Source organism: Marmota marmota, unplaced genomic scaffold, assembly GCF_001458135.2.
Source record: "Marmota marmota marmota unplaced genomic scaffold, marMar, whole genome shotgun sequence".
In the NCBI taxonomy this organism is placed as follows: Eukaryota; Metazoa; Chordata; class Mammalia; order Rodentia; family Sciuridae; genus Marmota; species Marmota marmota.
In genome coordinates this window covers 38,878-61,583 of record NW_026000164.1, presented here as the reverse complement: position 1 = coordinate 61,583, position 22,706 = coordinate 38,878, and the positions used below count along the sequence as shown (strand labels likewise).

Genomic DNA, 22,706 nt, shown 5'->3' with positions numbered 1-22,706 from the left:
GGGGATTGAACCCAGTGTCTTGCACGTGCTAGGCAAGTACTCTACCACTGAACTACATCCCCAGCGATTTTTATTTTGAGACAGGATCTTACTGAATTGTCCAGACTGGCTTGAACTTGGGTGGTCCTCCTGCCTCAGCCTCTTGAGTCTTTGGGATTATTCTGCACACAGTGCACACAGCCTAGAGAAACATTTTAAAGGTCATTCTACCTACTGCAGGAAGTCTGACTGCAAATATCCTCAGAGAGATTCTGGAAAGTATCACCTTCATGAAACAAGAGCAGGTTGCTGTGAAAAAAAGAAGTGAATTGACTGCTCTGGACATAAAATATTTCCCAAAGTTTTTTTTTTTTTTTAATGTCATAAGAACTGAATAGATATTGTGGTCATATGCCCCAGTTTCCCCAGAAACATCCTGGATATTGCCTAAAGAGTAACCCAGGAAATGCAGCCCATAAGACCACGAAATTAGACAAAGATAAAAATTCAAAGAAAACTTGGGAGTGTGGATGATAGAACACAAACATGCAATCTGCTTGGAGAGGCTCTAGAAAGAGCTTGTGAGGACAAAGGGGGAAAATAAACCAAGCTATAATGGCAAATGCTCTCCTAAGCTTTAAGTTCATCAGAAAGAAAAGGCCTGCTGAACACAATTATAAGAATTTTGCAAAAGACCAAAGTTAATATTTCCTAATGAAATTTAATAATTGTAAGGTTAAAATTTGCATAAGATTACAGGGAGAAAATTAAAACATGATCTCTTTTCCTTTCCTTGTTTCCTTTTCTATTTTAAATATTCAAATTTGTGTTAGACTTCTCAGGTCCAAAGCAGCAGCCCAGAAAATAATGGAGCAAGTTTCATTAAATGCTTTTGACTTTCAGTCCTGTACCTGCTGAACTCTTGTTATAGAGTGGACAGAAAAAGAATTGGGATCCATTGCAATAGGTAAAACTTAACATTCACACACCTTTCCTACATTCATACACCTGGAGAAAAAACTGCACACATGTGCACTTCAAGTGGCTGCTCACAGACAAGGAGCACAGAGCAGTGGCGAGCAGAGGAGCAGGCACTCTTCTAAAACTGCAAACCATCACTGTCCTTGCTGAGACCTCTAAACAGAGTGTTTAAAACAAAGCTGGAAAATATCAACGTCATCTCCACAGATTCGGGCAGGTGCAGACGTGCTGCGGGGTGGAGGCATGTGTGAAGGCCGCTGGGCTCTGAGGAGGCCACGTGCAGGTGCCTGTGGGTCCCAGGTGCTGCCACGACCTCGTCTGCATGTGCCGTAGAGCAGAACGGCAGCTGGGCAGAGGAGGACATTTCCATCCATTCCATTCTTACCGAACAGGTTTAGTGCTGGTGCTGGGACACCTCTCCGCACACTTGAAGATGTCCTCTGGAGGGTCACAGGGAATTTCTCTTGGGCCTCCACAGCAGCAGTGTGTGCCCTCTGTGAGGTGCCCGTTTGTGTCTATCCCCACCTTGTGGTGCTGCTGGAGCCCCAGGAGACCCCACGGCACAGGTGGGATCGTCCTGACAGCACAGTGCCTGGTTGGTCTTTTTCCTGGTCTCTTTTCTCATTGTTCCGATATTCTCATCTACTTGTTTTAAGCTTATTTTGTCATCTGTGGTTTGTGCCTCTCTTATCTGCCTTGAATCCTTTTGCCACGAGCTCTGCATTAGAGGTAGAGTGGCTGATGACCTTCAAGCCCTGTGCCTGGGAGTCAGGCTGCCCAGCCTGGCCCCTCCACTCCCCAGCTTGTCCTCTCTCCTCAGAGCACTCCAGAGCTCTGGGAGGCACAGCCAGCTCTCAAGTGAAATGCTAAAGCAGTTTCAATGTATAAAACAGATCACCTGTAGGCATTAAATAATTTGTTAGTTCAAAAGAATGGCATTTGCTCTTCAGTGCAGCCAAAGGGGAAACAAGACCGTGGGGGTGAGTGCAAAATGTGTGAATTAGAAATCAGGGGCTGGAGGTCGAAGTTACAGCCTCTTATGAACCAGCTTCAACCTCCAGGATTCAAAGCAGACCTCTGCAGAGCCCAGGAGCACTGCTGTGTGCAGCTGTTCTGGAGTAAACATCTCCGGTCTCCCTGATGTTTCCCTGAGCTGTAAACCCCGTAGGGACCCCTCCTAGGATTGTCTACCCCAGCTCCAAGACGCAGCCTGACCCTGCCCTCTCTTTGCCTTCTGCGGGCTTGGAGGAGGCCTGCTGCCTCTCCCCCTCCAGGTATGGAGCTCCCCAAAGCCAGGACCTGTCTGTGGCAGTCGCGCAGTAGCCCTAGGAAGGACGGTCTCTTCTGCTTGGGCTCTTGTAACACAATACAAGCTTCTACACCACAGAGCTCTGGAGGCTGCAAGTCCTGAATCAAAGCGGGCTCCAGGTCTGGTGAGAATCTGCTCCCTGGTTCCTGGAGGTGCCTCGCACTGTGTCCTCCCACGTCGGAAGGCACAGGAGCTCTCTGGGTCCCTTTCATAAGGGCACTAACCCCATTCAGAGGGGACTCTCATGGCCTAATTGCTCCTGAGGGCCACTCTTGATGCCCTCACTAGGGGTGAGGATCTAGCAGGTGCACTCGGGGTCACACCTTTGATCACAGCAGAGCCTGAGTGTTGGTGGTGTTGAACAAGAACCTCCGCAGGCTCCAGCCTCGTGCCTGACACTGTCCCCTTCCCCCTTGGACCTTGGGACTGGCACAAAGCATTAGGGACCTTAAGGAGCACCGCCAGCCACAACGTCCCTCCCTTCTGGCCTCTGCTCACAGGGCACAGCTATTGCCCTCCATCCCTCGCCCTCCTGTTTCCCCAGCATGGACTACGTGTGTGTTTGACCCACAGGTAGGTTCTATAGCCCCCTAAAAATGGCAGAGCCCTAGCTTCTTCCCTAGGGCATGATCATGACTGAAAACCTGCGACTGAGGGTGCACCGTGTGCTGGGCGCTTGGAGGCTGGACGGCTCCCGCAGCGCCCACTGACCTGTGAGTGGGAGGAGGACGGATGTTCTTGCTCACAGGAGACTCTTTCACTTTTCTAATAGATTCTATCTGGATGTATTTAGCACCTGCCTCCTGACTCACAGTGGAGTCACAGCTGATAAACCCATTGTAAGTTGAAGATATCATAAGTCAAAACTTCACTTGACACCCTAGCCCTCAGAACACAGGCATTTTTCCACAAAGCACTCTGCAGAGGGTCGCTGTGCCCTCATGGGCACACGGCTGGGCATGGCCCCTTGCTGCTGCCCAGTGTGGCAAGAGAGGACCTTACCACATGTGCCTAGCCAGAAAAGGAATAAAATCCAAATTCAAATTATGGCTTCCTCTAAATGCACGTCACCTCTGCACCATCAGTCAGTAGGCCCTAACTCAGACCATTGCAAGTCAAGGACTGGCTTACTTATTTTAAGAAGATAATTATGCTAAACATCATAATTGCAATTTACGGAGAAAACCTAAAAATGTTTCTCCTAGGCTCTTTGATGCGTGCAGAGGTCTGGATATCTCCAGCACTGCTCCCAATAGATACGTTACCGATACCTGTTTTAAAATGGTCATAAATCTTCAGATTGTGGCACGCTGACATCTCAAATCCAACTCAGTAGCCTGTGCGTCCCAGAATTTTCTTGAAATTCTCCACCTTTCTTTCCATTATTTGAATTGCCCTGAACGTAGAATACAATCTCTTCACTTTGTGAGCCACCTGCCATCAGTAACTCAGAAGATCATATTTGTAAGGGCTTAATCATGGCATGTTCATTATCTTGCTAAGACACCCAGGACTCACCCTGCCAATGCAGAAGACACACAAAGATAGCAGGAAGGACTGGCTGCCTGCAGAGGGAGTTCAGAGCTGCCCCCTGCCGACAACCACCTGGCCACTTGAGGCAGCGGTGAGCTGGGCTGACAGCAGACGGGTCTTGGTCCAGCCAGATACCACAGATTGGGCAACTTGCAGTGAACAGAAAGGTACTTGGCTCACAGTTCTGGAGGCTGGGAAGCCCCAGATCAAGGGGCCACATCTGTGAGGACCTCCTGCAGCGTCCTTCTGAGGAAGAAGTACCATGTGCGAGGAGGGAAGAGAGTCCCAGCTCAATTTTATAGCAGCCCACTCCTGCAATAGGGCACGGATCACCCGGGGGTGGAGCCTGGGGCCCCTCACTGCCTCAGGCCACCTCCGCCTTGAGGACCAGGTTCTGGACCGTGGACTGTGGGGCGGTCATCCCACAGCAACGCAGAGAAGCCTTGAGCACCGCCGGCGCTGTCTCCTGGTGTAGCTTAGCGGTCCTGAGCCCTCACGGTCCTCCCTGGCCCTCGCTGTGTCCCTCAGAGGAGGCCTAATTATAGGCTCTCTAAGCCCTGTTCCGGGTGCTGTGAGGGAACTCTCTGGAGGATCTTCTAGGAATGGCTGCAACCTGTGGCTCAGCCCTGCAGGGCCAGGGCCCCAGCTCAGAGGCCAGGGGGCAGTGAGGGGTGAGGCTGAAGGAGGGCACCGCGCTCTTCCTTGCATGGGCACTGGCTTCTCCCACCTGCTGTGAGGACGCCTGGCACACCGTGTCCCCGCCGAGCAGCTGCGCTCTGTTCTTGCTCTTTGTGCCCACTGTGAATGCCCTTGGCCCCTTGTCACCTATTTAGTCGTAGGACAGTGGTGACCCTTGCCATTTGCCCAACTCCCCGACTCCTGCTGACTTTGGAGTCTCTCCAGGGAGTCCCTGCAGCAGAGGGCAGTGGTGTGGTGGGCTGTGGCAGAGGAGCGCCTGCTGCTCTCAGAGGGCCTTGCGCCTGGCAAGACACTCCGGGGACCGCAGCGGGCCACCTGGCTGCACTGGCCAGGGAGAAGTCCCTCAGGCCTCTGGAGGCTCTCCCAGCCACTGGGACCTGCCGAAGATATCCCGTGGCCTTCCCCGGCCCTTCCCTTCCCCCTGCCCTTCCCTTGGGGATGTGGCCTGGGTGTGCCTCACCTCTCAGGAGCCCACAGGCCCTCCCCCACCATAGGAGGGAGGCAGCGTCTCTGTAGTCAGGGCCTTCCGGTGGGTCAGCCATGTGTGGGAGGACCCCAGTGCTGAGCACATTTGTATGAGGCTTGGGACCTTCTAAGGAAAGATCCTCACAAGAGGGTGCCAGACTCTCCTCCCCATGGCAGGGACACAGGAGTGGCCAGCTTCTATGACCAGGTGTCATTTGGATCCAGTCACTCTAATGGAATCACGTGGCTCAGCCAAGACTCAGCCCGGGAGCTGCCAGCAAAGCCTGTGGAGGATCTGTCAGTCGGAAACACGCCGTGCAGGAGCCCCGCCTGGCTAGCGTCCAGCCACAGCACAGTGCAAGGAGAGGTGGAGTCTCTTGATTTGGGGAGAAAGAAGTGAAAATTCTCTCATTGTGGAGGGTCCACTCTGATAGGGGCATCCTAGGCATTACCAGCTCTGACCCAGCCAAGTGCCACTGGAGCAGCACCATGTCCCGGCAAGTGGAGTTGTGGTCAGCTATGAGAGGAGCAGAAGTGTCCACAGCAACTCACCTCAGCGCAGACATCAAATGCTCTAGCAGCAAGTTCAAGCAGGCCGCTCAGGCACATGGGAGGAATATGGGGTGGACCCAGAGAGAAGGGGAAAGGTGCTCTCCAACCTGGAAGTCTAGGACAAAGGCATTCATCCTTCTGACGGGGCCGACTTGCCTCTCAGCGCTCACTGCCATCAGGAGATGTCCTGGGAGCTGGCCACTGGCTACTCTTGCATTAAGCAGCATCTGCATTCCCCCATCCTGAGCCAGCTGACCCCGGGCTAGTGCTTGGCAGCTCACTGCAGCACTCAGAGCACCCAGGAAACTTGGAAGAACCTCTGCCCGCTGAAGCCCGGGGCTGACCCACAGTGAGCACCGCACCAGCAGCAGGGGCTCACTCGCGTGCCCAAAGACCAAACACCGTCTTTTCTCTGTTCCACGTTAAGCATGTTGCTTCTCAGTGAAAGAGAGAGATGAGCACTGTCCAGACTGACCCTGACTCCCCAGCAGCTCTGAAATTCTCCGCTGCCAACTAGGGATTGAAGACAGAGTCTGAAGCCTCCTAAGTGTGTGCGTCTAAATCCAGAAGAATCCAGCCACAGATTTCTGCTCATGCCTCATGTTCTGTCTTAGTGTGGGCCAATGCCAAGTCACTGCTCACACCCGTTTCCACACTTTAACCTCACACACACACCACAGAACACCTGGGAGAACTTGCGAGCTCTTCCATCCACCAGCCAAGAAAACCGAGCATTCTGGTGCCTGGGGCGTGTCTCAGGAAGGACTTCTCTGACTGCAGTCAGTCCTAACATGCTTTTGGGAGCCGAGCTGGTTGATCTCTGTGTGATTGTTCAGGGGTCACCGTCCCAAACCCTGGGCTGCAGTTCCAAACCCCTCCAGGATTCCAGCTACACACTCCGTTGCTGCCTCTCACCTTCCATGCTCAGGTCACCCTGTCCTCCCCACCGTGAGCAGGTGCTCTCTGTCCCCAGGAGCTGTTCTCCCCCATCCTCAGCTCTTCCTTAGGAGAAATACCACAGAACCCCCCTCCTACAAAGGAAGGCCTGACACAGGACAATTCGGGGCTAATCCAGGACCAGTCACTGCAGAGAGTCCTCCTGACCACCTTCTCTCAGGGCCTTTCAAACAAATCAAGAAGCACATTCTTGGTAGATATCTGGACGCCATCTGCCATCTCCAGTGGCCACACATGCTGCCATGCTGTGGTGTAGAATCTCTTGAATCCACACCTCTGACACAAATTGAAGAAGAGCTGGTGAAGGGACATTCGGCTCTGCGGGAAGCTCTCTGCACCCCTCTGTGTCTGCCCATGTCTAATGGGACCTGCGTTCTCGTTGCAGGGGAGCAGTTTCAGCTGGTGGTCCTTAAACCGTTGTTTTCTTTTTGTTTAAATCTCCTAAAATTGGACTTCTCACAAACCCAGCCGTGTCTTCCTCGTCGTGTGAGTGGGGACATTCTCTCCGTCTTCTTCCGTTGTCCCTCTGAGTGACAAGGAAGCCCACCAGTACCTGGAGGCCCTTGATCCCGCCACCCTTCCCTGAGGCTCATCTGACAGCAGGATCAGGTCTCCTGGGTCTCCTCCAGTCCTATCTGGCACCAGCTGACCTGTCCCCTCAGTTCGGAGAGCACATGGGCCCATAGCTCCGTAGCCTGTGCCTGAGGAGTTGGCATTTCCTACAGCAATTCCAACACATCTGTGTCTCCTGTCGTCACAAGTTAAATCAACACGAAATAAGTTATCATGAAATTTTGCAAAGTGAGATGCAATCCCTCTTACTGAAAAAGCAAGAACCTGCCTGGGGTGTCTTCAGCAGAATTATTACAAATCTCCTTCAAAAAGGTAGTGACTTTCCCTCACTCACCATCCAGCTCATTATTGAGCAGCTACTGTATACCAGGCAATGCCCTGGGAGCTGGAGGTCAAAGGATGAGGTTGAGTCACTGCCTTGGAGGGACTCATGGTGGATGGGGAGGACCCTTAAAGGAACAGCCATTCTGCTCAATAGGGCAGTGACAGACACACGCAGGGGCTGGAGGGCCTGGGGAGTCTCCCACTAGGTGCCAGGAGCCCCAGGAACTTGACTGGAGCTACAGCGTGTGCGCACGTGGACATCCTGCTGGAGCCCAGGAAGCTCACAGCACATGCAGCCTCACCTGGCACATGCTCCTGGGGTCATGGCGCTGGGGTCTGGAAGTGTCTCCGAGTCCACAGTTGGCCCTCCGCTTCCCCAGCATCAAGCCACCTCCCACTATATAGATGAGAACGTGACACATGGCACACAGCAAGCGGGGGCAGGGCCGGCTCTAGCATCAATGTTCTTCCCCGCACACACTGCCTTTGCTCTCTCCTGTGCAGTGAAGATTGACACTAGATGGCTGTTGCTCCCCTTCCCCAGCCTGGCCCGAGTGTGTGGAGGCCTGGACACCAGGGGGCGCTGCAGCCCACACGTTTGCCTCTTAGGCCCTAGCTAGGGTGGCAGTCGCTGATGGGTTGCCTGGTGCCTGGAGCTTCGCGGATGTACAGATCCTGCCACCTGATCTGAATGTGTCAGACCCCGGGGAACACAAAGGATGTGAGCCCTCTGTGGAGGAGTCTTTCTGTGATACCCACTTTGGCAGACACCAGGCTGGGTGCTGGGTACCCAGAGATGAGAGAGCCCGCCCAGGTGGCCCAAAGTCTAGGAGACTCGCAGAGCTGGGAAGCCCTGAAGCAGACTGACATGGGGTCACTGGCATTTGCCAAGAGTCTCTGCCAGGCATGGGCTGTGTCACCGTGTGGGGCTGGTTGCTCCTGAGGCCACCTGAACAGCCTGCAGGGACCTATGCCCTGGAAGTTAAAAATGGCTATTAAGTTTCAGACTAAAGTGACCAAAGTTTCTCATGGATCAAGGGAATTTTTGAACAAAGGAAATCTATGTGGACAAGGAGTTTTGTTGTTTTTTTTCTTGGTAGCCTTCATAGCCTGTGGATCTGGCTGTTGAGGAACTGGGCTGGGCTGGACCATCCAGGGCAGCCCAGGACATAGAGAGCAATGGGAAGATCTGCCTTCAGAGTGCTCAAGGTCGATTCAGACGATCAGCACAGTTTAAAAATGGAAACAGGAAGGAGCCACTGGGTGAGGAGCATTATCAGCCCGGGCAGCCAGACCCCAAGACTCCCCCAGGCCTTAAGCATGGCATCAATCTGTTTCCCTAGAACTCCCAGCCAGAGCTAAGGAATATTTACCCTATTAATATCAGCTTCTGTTTTTCTTTTCTCTTACAATAGCCAAGAACTACAAAGAAAGTCCACTTGGTTTGGTCCTTGGGATCAACACTGCTGTTCAGGCTGTACACACAAGGGGTGAGGCATGGACACCAGGCTGCCCACCTGGACGTGCCAAGACTAAGGCCCATCTATCCTGCTGTTCTGGGATCCTGATGTTCAGGGCCAGGAAGGGAAATCTAGTTTATTCACTGCAGAAATGGTCATGATCTAGCTTTCTTGATGTGGCATAGAGCCAGGTGTCTGCAGTAAAGTGAGATCCTAGCAGGAGAGTGTGCAGGGCACAGCCACCCAGGATAGCCTGCTGGAATCCTGACTGCCACTGTGACCGCCACTGTGACCGCCACTGTGCTGTACCTCACTGACCTGATGGGGTGTGTTGACATTCAGCCCAGCATGATGCATACAGGGAGGTTTGGGGGGAGGGGAGCATGCAGACAGGGCCATGTGTGCCACCTGTGGCTCTTCAGAGGACAAAGTAAGACCAACCCCACTGAGGGTAGAATTTCACCTCCAAAACTATGTTGAGGGCAAGGCCCTTAGTACTCAGAATGCGGCCTTTGTGGAAAAAGGACGGCTGCAGACGTGACTCCTTAGTAAGAGGTGCCAGAGTCGGGCAGTGTGACTGTGTCCTTACAGGACAAGAGCAGACGGTGGGGGAAGAGGCCCTCTGATGCCAGAGGCAGAAATGGGGGCCGTGCGTGTGTGTGTCCAGGAAAGCAGCCCCACCAGGGCTGGGGGTGGGGGGCTTCCCACCAGGCTCAGGGAGCAGGGCCCCCCAGGCCTTGCTGGTGGATTCCGTCCTGGATGTCTGCCTTCCAGATTGACAGACAGTAATTTCCACTGTCCAAGACACACAGTCTGCGGGACTCTGTGAGGAGGCCGTCCCCAAGTGCACCTCTGAAAGCCTCCCCTGAGCACCAGGCTGCTGTCACCTTGGAGCCGCGCATCCCCCTGAGCTGTGCTTGGGCTCTGTTAGGTGGACCCTGAGGCCCCTCTCAAACCCTCTGAATCAGAAACACGGGCGGTGCCCACGGCCTGGGCTTCACCCAGCCCCCAACTGCGGCCAGTGTTGTTATGGAGCCACTTCCAAAAACACTAAGTCTGAATTCAAATCAAAGAGAGCTTTCTTTACCTGGCCAGGGACGGTCACCCACCCGTAGGGACTGAAGCTCTGTGGGAGAACAGCAGCTTCCTGGCCTGTGTCCTGGGAACTTAAAGACGAAAACCCCAGCTCAGGGGCTTCCCCTAGCATCAAGCAAGTCAGCCAATCACAGAGACTGAAACAATAATAAGCGGGGCCTGCGAGCCCTAAGCAGAACAGGAATTCTCCAGTTAGCAAGCAAGCAAGCACAGAAGCTAGAAAACAGGCAATCAGCTTTGCAGTTCAGTTAACCACATTTCCAGGTTCAAGCAGGTGCTAGACAACCGTAGCCTGAGTTTGAGCAGGGGTCGGCGGGCCAAGAATCTATTGCACAGTCAAATATAGCCACAAGTGCACTCAAACCCAGAATGTAGCTCCCCACGACCACCGCTGCATCCTGAGTAGGGTACAGTTTGTGGAGTACAAAGTACAGAAAAACAATTTTTATAAGAAAACAGCTTTCATTTCAGCTCCTCAGAAACAGCTCTTATAACAGTTTTTTTATAGAAGGCAGCAAAACGGGGTCTTAGGCCTGCCTATGACAGTTCTTGCTTTGTAACTGCCTTATCTCACTTACCATATCTGTAATCTATATTATTTTACTAATCTATAACCTATAACTGACACTCTGACTGATTTTATTGATTACTTTACACCACCACAGTGTGAGAGCCGCTGCCCTCGAGGGTGCACAAAGCACTATCTCTGCCTCCAAGACCCGTTCTTTTTATTTAATTGTTCTGAAATCAGAGTGGCTGCTGCCGTCTCTGCAAACGTGTTTGGAGTCAGAGCTTCACCTTACAGTTGATGAGCTCACCAGCCATCCCTATGCCTGAGCAGCGACAGGAGGACAGGTCTCCGTGACTGTGAGGGAGTGTGTCCAGCAGGCAGAGCTGTGAGCCGCGGGCACACTGCGGCCCTCAGGACCGTTCTTCCTGTGGCTCCTCGGCCTTCCACTCACCACTGAGGCACCAAAGCTGGCCAGGACCCTGTCTGGGGACATCTCCAATCACGGCCACACGCCTACCTCCGCGCCTGCACCGGCCCACGCAGCCGCTCTCCTGCGGCACCGCTCACTCGACAGGAGCCCCTGGCAGGGAAGACCTGTGTCTGGCTGACTGGCTCCTCTCTCTGGAAGACCCCCTCCTGACACACACAGTCTGTCCCACCGTGTCCCACCCAGGAAGAGCTGGGCCTCAGAGAACAGTCGTGTCTGTGAGGACACTGGCGTCTAAGAGGGAATGTCTGTCCTGTCACACTTAACATGGTTATTAGAGTGGGAGGGAATTAATTAAAATTGTCACTCTTTCGGCTGTTCACATGGTATTTCTGCTTCCTCTCCACAGAGCATTCACAAACGTGTTGTAAAATATTTCATTGTGGCGTTATACATCATTAGTTTTGTTTAAATTATTCTTAATTGCTCACTGACATGTAAAAAATGAGGAGGAAATAGAGAGGAAGAGATTTTAACAACAAAAATATTTGAAGAATGAATTTAAGGAAGGAGCCCTGGGCACATCTGTATACAATGTGCACTCACAGCCACACACAGCCACACACGTGTGTACCCCACACATGCATCATGCACGAACGCATATTCACACACATGCATTCATGTGCTCACACCCACACACAGGCACATATTCACATACACATGCACACACATGCATGTACACACACATTCACACACTTGTACACACACGTAATCTACTCTGTTTTATAGGAGTATCGTTGCTCATTTTTTCCTTCTCTGCTCAGTACTGACGATTATTACCCATGACCCAACCTCTGTATGGTTTCTTTTCCCCTCACTTCTTTATCTACCACTCCATCCCAAAGCAAAGAAAATAAGACTTCTTTTATTGCATTCCCTCAAGAGAGCTAAGACTTTTTTAAAATTTGTTCATTTATTTCTAAAATATGTGGCTATGTATGCAGGGATTCTATTTGCAGCAGGCACATTAGGATAGTCCTCAAAGGTCTTGGGGGTTGAGTTGCCCACATGACACAGGGTCTCAGGGACAGTGACTCAGAGGAAGCTGAAAGGCTTGACGAGCAGCAAACCAGTTATTGACAATCTCCAGCCAGAGAAGTTGGGAATGATTTTTGATTCATGGAAGGTGAGGGCAGAAAGAAGTGTAAAGATCCTCCAATCCAAACACTCTCAGTCTTGTGTTAAGTCACGGAGCCCTTCTTCAAAAGGAAACTCCTGAGAATCCTGATCTGGAAAGAGCGGTGCCTCCGGGGACTTTCAGGGCTCCCTTTGAAGACCTCTAATCTGGACCAGTGCTTCACTTGCAGATTAAGGAACTGTAAGGGCAAAAGCTTAAGGAATCAGAAAGTCTCCCAAAGGAAATAGAAATCAACTGCGGCAGGACCCGCGTGACAGTGCAGAGAGGGTTTGGCTTACTTAATTGCAGATTTGGGGGCAAGATGCCCACTACAGTGTCCCTGCCTCGAATGCCCAGTAATTTCACTATAAAGATAAGACAGAGGGACAGCAAGTAGAAGGAAGCCAGGCAGCTGCCCGGGGGCTGGGGAGCAGACCGAATGGGGCCATCCCTGCCTGATGGGGAGGTCCAGGCAGCTCCGTGAGGGCAGCTTGCCCTGGGCCCACAAGGACAGGCAGGACTAAACAACTGAAAGCTCTGCATGTCCCTTGTAGATGACCTTCCTGGGATGGGGGACCATGCCAATCTCAAAGGTCTCACAAACTGGTGCCAGCCCTGAGGATTGCAGCCAGGTCCCTGGGATGGAGGATCAGCACTGCAGGGACGCTGGCCACACACACGGACTGAGGAGCCAGGCATCCTGCACGAGTTCTCACTCAGTGCTCGGCACGCTCTGAGCATTGGTGGTGTTCCCACTCACAGAGGAGGAAACCAAGGGCCGGCCAGCCCAATAACTGGCTCGGGTCACTGAGCCAGCTGGTGCAGCTGGGGTGAGCCCTGAGGTTGCTTGCTTCTTATCATTTAAGTAAGTGTGATTAGTGGCAAAGGGAGGGGCAGTGGACCTTACAGGTGGGGACGGCGTCTGCCCAAGTGCTCGGGTTAAATGCCAGCACTGCCACACAATTCTGTGCCGTGGTTTATTCAGTTTGCAATTTGAGGGTGGATGTAGTGCCTGTTACGTGGGGTCATTTTAAGGAATGAGTGAGCGGATACACACAAAGCACGTGGAACAGAGTGGGCCGTGGTATCGTGGTGTGATCAGCACCCACAGTGTGTGGTTGTGGCTGAGGTCGCAGACAAGGAGGGAAAGGTCAGAACCGCCCTGCAGGGAAGGCGTTGCGGCATCTTGAGGACTCAGCAGAGGATGCGCAGGAGAACTGGCAGGGAAGGGCAGGTGCCAACGTATGCGGTAGCTCAGCCCGTCACGGAGGAGCCAGGCCATCGCTGGGGCCCAGGAGCCGCATGTCAGAGGGTGATGGGTCAGGTGAGACCAGCTCTTGGATCTTGCCGGGATCCAAACCTCACTGTGGACAGTGGGAACAACCCAGGCCCTGATCTGAAGAGGACCATGGTGAGGTGCAGGAGAGACCTGTGCTGAGGGCACTGCCATGGAGGAGGGAGAGGACCTACTGAGGAGCCACGTGGGGCTGAGGATGGAGGTGATTTGCCTATTATGTTGCCTGGTATCTAGGGAAAAAAAGCGGGTGACTCTGAATCTCAGCAGCTCCTGCCAGTGCAAGGGACTGTGGGCCAGGGTGCCCAGTCCACCCTGTGAGAGGCAGTGCCCGGTGGCTGAAGACTGTGTTCATGAGGGAGCTGTCCGGCAGGCCCAGGGGAAGACCAGCACATAGCCGCAGACATGGTCAAGGCCAAGGTCAACAAGGTCAAGCAAGGACCAGCTCTGTGGGTCTGGGTAGCCTCCTCCTTGGGGAAACAGCCTTCCTGTGTCAAGATCAGATCAGCCTTGACAGCAAAGCACTCAATGTGATGACTGAAAGGGGTCTGATTTCCTCACAGGCCAGAATCTGCAATGCAATGAGCCCATCCTTCTCAGGAAGCTGAGCACTTACCCGTGATGAGGACATTGCTCAGAGGTTCCTGGGATTCTTCTTATAAAGTAATCTTTGTGTTGGAGACTCAAGGAGCATTCACTGTGGACAGTAATGCGGATGCTGTGCACCAAACTCGCAGCATCCGCATTACAAACCCTGACTTGGTGATCCTCTAAAAGATGTGCTTATTAAAAGGGGAGACTAACCTCCAAAACTGGCAGCTTTGAGGACATTCAGGAGCTTGTGCCAAAGCCTCTGAGCTGACTTCACCATGTGCACAATTTCCCGAGACTGTACTGTAGATGAATTATTTATCTATTCATTTAATCAGCAACTACCAGTTGGCAACTTACTATTAATAAGTCACTGAACATTTTTCCATATGGGATACAAAGTTGTATGAAATACAGTCGGTTCCTAAGTTCCAAGAAAGTTTGAAGACATGAGACATGGATGCCATTTGAAATCTAGAATCTAGTCTTTTGACTGACAACCAGGGCAGAACTTCTGGAATCCCACCGTGGAAAACTGATAAGGGCTATTACACTGTGACGGTCAGAATGATGTGAGGAGCCTAGAGAAGTGGACAGAAGAGCCTGAAATAGGAGCACGAGGTCCCAGTCCAAACGCTGGCTTGGCCTTGTGCGAGACAAAGCAAGCAGCCAGTGCCCAGTGCGGCATTCCCTGCAGGTGTCCTTGTCCCTCGGGACCAAGAACACTAATCCGTCCCTCATACTTGGAACTCTGCAAATTATGTGAAACACCTAAAAGTGTCACCCGTGTCATGTGACATCTCCTGGGTGCAGGAGGATGCTATGACCTTGATGCAGACAGTTTCTAAAACCAGACGCTTCCATGAATCCACGACCAAAAAATGTGAGCTGAGTTTCAAGAGCATGCAGAGAAGCCCTCGAAAGAGCCTGCTGTCTGTTAGATGATCTGGAAGGCTTCCCTTCCTAAAACGCCCGTCAGGAGCCCCCGGCGTCTCCCGCAGTCTGGAGCAAGCTGCCGGAGACCGCAGAGTCGGCGGCGTGCCTTCGCTTCCCCATCATCTGAGAGCCTGCAGAACAACCCACCCACTCCCGGGCCCCCGCTGAGCAATGCCACTCAGCTGCTGCATGGAAAACAGAATCGCTTTCAAGTTCCCTGGACATGAAATCGGATTGAAGCAAAACTAACTGCCTTGGGGCACGGTGGGGAGGGGCTAAATCCCAGGTTTGATGTCAGCGATAACAAGGTTTCAAAATCAAACAGCAACAAAACCTGCCCGCGGTGTTGACGAGGAAATGCTGTCTCTGGAACAAATATTTTAATTATCTGCACTAGTGCTGGTACCTGGGCCCTCCCTGTTTGTCAGTATGATAATACCCCTCCATGTATACACTTCTCGCATCAGGCATCCATTATTCATGGGCTGGTAAATAAAGAGATCTGGAGTCTGCGCAGCGGGGCCGCTGCCAATTATCTCGCCCGGCCAGAGCCACCTTCTCCGCCTGCGCACAGCTGCCCGTCGATACCATTCATCAGCTGGAGCCGTGCGAGGGGCTGCGGGGCCCTCCGAGTCTCCATTGTTTACGTACTAGGAGGTTGGCTGCTGGTGGAAATTATCTGTCATATAAGCGTCCTCGAGGACAGAGATGGGAGCACAGGAGGCCCACATCCTCTATGAATTTTTCTATTTATTCTGAGGACTTTTTTCCTTTATGGTTTTGTGTCCTGTTCAGTCACTTTATTCTCATCTGTAATCGTCACGTTGCTCCTTCAGGTCAGGCAGGTGCAAACTCAGGGTCTAAAAGGGAAGGGAGGGAAAACAGACGCACAGCACACATTCTCCACTGGCAGCCTGTTGTTTACTTGACTCTGCTTTGAATGTCATGAGAAGGTTTGCCCCTCTGTCCTCGAGGGCTTTGGTTGTAAAAATCTGCTGCATGTGCTGGTTATAAAGTTACTGTCTTTACTTTGCTTATTTTCTTCTTCAGGAACAATACAATTTAGATATTAGATATTTAGCTTGAGCCAAAATAGTGCGTCAATAATCAACCTTTTAAAGGCCAAACATTGGTTGGTTGGTTTGTTGTTTGGTAGGTACTGGGGGTTGAACCCAGGGATGCTTATCCACTGAGTCACATGGCCCAGTGCCTGTTTTAAATTTTTTTTTTTTTTTAGAGATAGGATCTCACTAAGTTGCTTAGTGCTTCACTAAGTTGCTTAGTGTTTCGCTAAGTTGCTGAGGCTGGCTTTGAACTCATGATCCTCCTGCCTCAGCCTCCTGAGGTGCTGGGATTATAGGCATGAGCCACTGCACCCAGCCAAAAGTTGTTTCTATTGCAGTTCTCTCCTCCTTAGCAAAGGGTGAACAAATATAATTAGCTGTCTGCTGTCAGCGGGCCGCACATTTGTTTGAGCACTTGTGTTCTTCCTGCAAGCCTCCAGGTGCCCTCCTCTGAGACAGGCCGACTTACTGAGGACCTAAGAAACACTAGGACAGAGCTGAGAATCATGGTAAAACGTCCATGTCCCCCACATGGGTTGGCAGAGGCTCACGGGACTCTGGTAGTGCACTCAAGTGTACTCACACGTACCTGGATAGTGAGCGTGGGCCCTGAGGGGCAGAGGCATCTGCAGTGAATAGGGCAGTCCTCCATGCCCTAGGACTAGACAAAAGCGTGAAGTACGGGAAGGGTGGGCTGGGAGGAGCAGGCCAGCGGCCCGTGTTCTCACCGCTTCCCTCCTCCGTGCTCCCACTGCAGGCAGGGAGCACTCGGCTGCTCAGGCTTTCCCGGCCATGGCCAGGGCTTCACCTGGGAGAGTCCATCACAGTCTCGTCTCCAGCGGCACATGCTGCTGCCGTCCAGCGAGGTTGAGAGGCTGTCTCCAAAGCACCCAGCACAGGGCCAGGCACAGTCAGGGAAAGTTGGCTGCAGTGGCTTTGTGGTGGCCACCACTGCTCTGACCCAGGTGAACCCCAGACTCCTGCCCTGATGTCTGCACTCCAAGCCCCAGGGCCCTGGGCAGGAAGGCGGTCGCCTAGAACCACAGGGCCACGCGCATAGACCTCCTGACCACTTCCTTGCTCATGCCCACCAATGTATGGACCTCAGATGACTGTGCGGACCAGGAGCCAGCATCAAGGTGACCCTTTGTGTGTCTGTCACCCCTGTGGACTCTGAGTTCTCTGGTGGCAAATATTCCGTTCATTTCTGTTTCCCTTGGATCAAGCTCTGTGTCTTACACCTGGGAGAGCGGCAGCGTGTAGTTGCTGAATTTAATTGTTTGCCAACAAAAAGAAACTAGGAGTATGAGTTGTCGGAAGAACAGCAGCTAAGAAGGGTCCTCTAAGGCTCTGGCCACCTGTGAGGCTAAAAGCAACAGTGTCCAGGTTTCCCCACAGTAACGGTGTGTAGCACTGGAGTGGCAGGCACAGGACACTGGAAAAGCTTTCTTCTGTACAAACCCTAACTTAAAAAAAGTTAGTTTGGGGCCAGATGTTCATAAGATCATGGCCTTAATGGAACAGAAGTGAAGGCCGACTTAAAACTTCAGGGTAAAACCCCACAGCCTCATTGGTAACAGCATCCCTGGCTATTTGAAAGGGATTTAAAGTTCCCCCCTTTTATGTAAAAGTCCCCACAATTCCTGAGCACACTATTCATGCGTTTTGTGTGTTCCTTTGTTTCTTAGGGAAATCTCAGCCAAGCTCCAGCACAGGTCTGCACAAAGTTTCACAAATCTCAAGTATCTGATTTCAATTTAGAATTTTCCTACAGTTCTTTATTTCTTAGGAGAAAATCCATTTTGACTGAGGTGTTTTCCTAAATCGTCTGCCAATTTGCAGAAGCCTAACCATCGTCGAAATCTCGAAGCCAGTGGGAGGTGTTGTGACTCACAGGGACTGAGCAGTGGGTCTACACCGCTGAGCCAGGGGGGAGGTGGTGGCACCTTCAGGAGAGAACAGGGCAGCTGCGTCACAGACCTGGGCACCTGTCAGGACCTCTGAGTAGGGCAGGAACCTGGGCGGTCTGGAAGGGGCTTGGTTATAATCAATAGACACAGAGTGACAGGAGCCTGGCTGCCTTTTTCCTTGAGTGTGGTGTTTGTGTATATTGCACCAAGTCTAGAGAAGTGTGCTGTATTAAAACAACACGGAAGGTGGCTAGGCTGTGATGTGGCTCTGAGAACACAGAACACCGCTTAAGTTCTGTAAACGGAGAGACGCTAGTGGAAATGTCAAGGGGCACCATAAGTATTGACAGAGAAGCAGCAACCTGAATTATTAAAAACAGGACACAGAATGGTCTCAAGAGAGCTTTCCTTAGCCTAATTTAAATTTGTTACCTCGGTATGTCATACCATGTATGTGACTAGAAGGTCATTCACTCATTAGCCGTTAATCTGTAACACACACATTGGTGCCCAGCACTCACTCTGGGATAGAGGGTAGGCAGTGGGGGAGACCGACCCCACCCTCCGCCTGTGTACCCTCCTGTCTGTGGAGTGGAAGTAGTTACACTTTTTAAAGTTGCAATTCAGCATAATAAATGCTCTAATTTGTGCTGTTGGGCCTTAAAAGGAAGCAGGAGAATTATCTGCAGCAGCATGGTAAGGACCCAAGACCCCAAACTGGTAAGAATGAGCCACAGTGTGATTGAAATGGGACTGGAGCTGGGACACTCAAGAGACGCAAATGCCCAGCACGTGTGGGAAGACATCCTGCCCCACTCAGGGGCTTGACAATGTTCAAAAATATTTGCCCATTAGGTAAAAAAACGTCTTCAAAAACGATAACCGGCACCTCTATGCACTATTTGCACAAGGGCAGGTGGACGATATTTGCTTCAACGTGCATTGCTCTGCCTTTGGTGGGAGGCCGTGGGTCCCCCGTGTTCACCCTCTGCCTGGAAGGCATCACCCCCACTGCCATGGGATCACAGTCTCCTTAGGAGATGGGGACTCGGCACGCTCCACTGCCATCAGACTGGGCCAGGTGATGTGCGCTGGCCGAGGTCACGAGAGGGACGTGAGTGACCCCTGCCTGGAGGTTGTGAGAGCCGCCGTACTTCTCCACCCCCCACCCCTCCCTCTGCCACTAGCACAGCTCTGCATTGTCACACAGCCTAGTGCTCTGCACCTTCATAAACGTGTGTGTTCACGTGGCGGTGATCACAGTGCCCACTCCTCTTCCCCTGAGGTCTTCACTGGCCTTTGTTTCCCATCTGTCCTTGTCAGCGGTAAATGGCCTCTCATCCACCCTGCCCGCTCTGTGGCCCTCCGCATGGGGGTCACTGGGCCTTCATCAGCCATCCTGCTAATCAGTAGCCCAGGAACCTTTTGTTTACCTCTTGAACTGGCTGTCACATGAACGTGCCACTCCCTGCGCCTGCAGGTCCCCCTGAGTCTGTTCCCGCTGCAGACCTGTGAGGCCCCAGCACAGGGAGCCTTCAGATCTCACAGGAGTGCTCAGCTCTGCTCCAAAGTCTCTGTTCCACCCACTCCTGCACACTGGGCCTCATCTTCCTGCAGCTGTCAGCCTCGATACCAAGACGATACGAAGTATGTCGCCTTGAGACACGGTGTATTATGCTACAGGTGGCTTACTTTTTCTTTACATTTTCAAGAATACCGGGTCGCCGTGTTGCACAACAGGTCTCTTCAACTCTTCCCTCCTAGCTGAGATTTTCACCCTCTGGCCAGTGGCTCCCCAACATTCCCCCTTCCCCACAGGCCCTGGTAATCACTGTCTTGCTCTCCATCTCTCAGTTCTAGGGTCTTATATTCTGTAAGTGAAATGATGCAACATGGGGCTTTCTGCACCTGACTCACATCACATGTCATCACATCCTCCAATTTCATCCATGGTCTCACAAAGAACAGACTTTCCTTCTTTTGAAGGCTGAATAGTGTCCCATTGTGTGTCCACCACATGGTGTTAATCCATCCATCCACTGGTGGACACGGGCTGTTTCCCTGTCTTGGCTGTTGTGGGTAATGCTGCAATGAACGAGGGGTGCAGCTGTCTCTTTAAAACTGATTCATTTTCTTTGGATCTGTACCCAGGAATGAGAGGGCTGGATCATATGGTGGCTCTATTTTAAATTTGTTGGGGAGCCTAACAGCTGTACTCACTGACGTTCCCGCCAGCGTGAGCAAGGCCCCCTTCTTCCACGTTCTCTCCAACACCTATCCCTCGTCTTGTGATAAAAGCCATTCTACCAGGTGTGAGGTGAAGCCAAGTGTGGTTTTGAGGTGCATGTCCATGATTCATGGCGTCGAGCAGGTTTCCAAGTGCTCTGGGCCATGTGTATAGCTCCTTTCAAGAAATGTCTATTCAGATCCTTTGCCGTTTTCTAACAGGGTTGTCTTCCTAAAATGGAGTTGTCTGATTTCTCACCCGTCCTGCACAGGACCCTCGTCAGATGTGTGCTTTCCAGTGTTTTGTCCCCTCTGCGTGCCTCTCCCTGTCGGTGACTCCCAGGCTCTCTCCATTTCTGCTTCTGTCACCCGTGCTTTTATGTTCATGTCAAACCTGGCCGCCCAGCCCCGTGTCAGGCGGTGCGCCCCTGTGCTTTCTCTACAGCTCTACAGAGGTCAGAGAAAGATGCACAGGTGATCGCAAATCTATCCCTTACGTTTTATTTTTAAAAAATAAATAAATAAATAACTAGGGCAAGTACAGGTCAAGATTAATGTTTGGTAAAGTTTACGGATGGGCATGAGACACTTTTATGTTATTTTTTCTCTGTGTTAAAATATCTGCTTATGTGTAACTATGACCACCTGTATGCAGATAAACATTTCAGAACATTCCAGAAACACTGAGGCTGCTTCTGGAAGAGCAATGAGGTGGGCCTTCCACCTGTCATTTATCCCTTTTTTCAGTATTTGAATTTTGGGGAAATGTATTAAGTTTGTGAATCAGAAAGTGAGCAGGGACTTACCCAAGCCCAGAAACTTCCTTACTGTGTGGATGAGACAGAAGACTTAAAGCCATAAACCTGTGTTTCTCGTCTGTAAATCAGGTTAGAAACATCTACTTTGCAGAACTGTTGTGAAGATTGGGCTAGAAATCATTCGTATGAAACATCTAGCAATGGGCTTTGACATGGGAGGCACTAAATAAATAATAGCTGTTTACATTATTAATAAGAGCACAGGATATGCTCTGTTTGCAAATTTACTCACCCTGAAATGTGCAGAGGAAATAGATGTAGGCTCTTTATTTCTCCATAACTGGTCTGCTCGTCCATTGTTGGCTCCCCATGGGGAAAGGGATCCTCCTGCTGAAGAACTTAGTTTGCCTCAATAATTTAAACCCACTGTTAGCACTTGACCCCCTTCAGTGATCGCCATCTCAGAAGCTCAGCCATCGTCCCTCCTAGCTAGTGGGGCTGGAATCAGCCAGTTAAAAAACAGGATGCCCAATTACTTTTGGATTTTAGATAAACAACAAATATTTTTAGAAATATGTCCTAAATACTGCAAGGACATATTAATACAAAGAAAATATTTGTTATTTACCAGAGAGCCATGTGTAGTCAGGCACCCTGCATTTTACCTGGCCACCCTGCTGCTGGGTGAATGGGGAGGGGCCCAGTGTAGGGAAAGGCCCCTGACCCCCTAGACTCTGAAGTGCACTGAATGGGGTCTGCATCCAGTTCCTGGGCAATCAGGCATCTGCTGTGATGTCCAGAGCTGGTATGGCCACAGTCCATGTCTCTCAGCAGTTGGGACCTGCCCGTCAGTGTGCCCCGGCCTGACCTACCCCACCTTGCCTGTCGATGTGAAGGACGCTTTGCTTTTCCATAGCGTCCTCTCCAGGTCTGGACTAGGAGGTCCACTCTTAGCCTCTGCAGGAGGCCTCTAAGTCACAGAGGCCACAGCAGACCCATGGCTCTCAGCTCCGGCGTGTGGCCTTAGAAGTATGGGGGGGCTCCCAGAACTCCAGCCAATTCTCTACCCAAACATCACGAGTTCTGCAGTTCTGCTGAGCCCCCGGGAGCTCCAAGCACCCAGAGCCCCAGCCTGAAGCCGCACGCAGGCAGCCGCCTGGCCATGGTGCCCACACAGCCCAGTCTCCTCCAGCCCTCAGCCCCCCTCCCTCCCCAGCCAGAGGGCAGCCTTCCCTGCCTCCCGCGTGCTCTGTGTGGCCCACTCAGCATCATCCAGCAGTGAACAGGACGAGTCCCTGACAGCTGTGGAGCCCGGGTCCTGGCACGGTCAGGGGGAAGGGCGGTGAACAGCAGTGCGACAGTCAGACTTCTAGGCTACCCTGTGACAGCGTGTGGCATCAAGCTCCAGGAAGGGAAGGGGAGTGAGCCAGGACCGAGGCTGGCCACGTCCTGGCTGCCGCTCTGGACGGGGTGTCAGAGAGGGCTGTAGATCAGAGAGTGACAGGCTGTGCCAGTGTGGGGGGCGGGGCTCGTCAGGCCACAGGACAGTCAGCCCCATGGGGACCAGCGAGCATAGCTGGCCCTGCAAGAGGAGGAAAGGGCGGAGGAGAGTGGCAGAGGGGGTTAGAAAGGGCACCTGGCCTGCTGTCTGTGTGTGACAAAACTTCAGAAACCCCCCTCCTTTTCTCTGGACTCTCCTTTTGCTGAAGAGAATACAGAAATCACCTGCAGAGGAAGGTGCCCAGGGGCCACCATGTCCTGAACTGGCCTTTCTGCTTCCCCCAAGAGTGCGACAGACCTGGAGCTGGGAAGCTGCAAATGAAAGGGATCAAGGGGCCATCGAAGCGTGACACTGTCCCTGCAGCCTGCACCCAGCACCTCCGTG

At 52.1% G+C, this 22,706-nt stretch overlaps 1 protein-coding gene across 5 annotated transcripts in view; it reads left to right on the top strand.

Moving 5' to 3' along the window:
• The window catches only part of Dpp6 (dipeptidyl peptidase like 6), an 847,324-nt gene that overhangs the window by 788,212 nt on the left and 36,406 nt on the right, over nt 1-22,706 (top strand). The window lies entirely within an intron of this gene.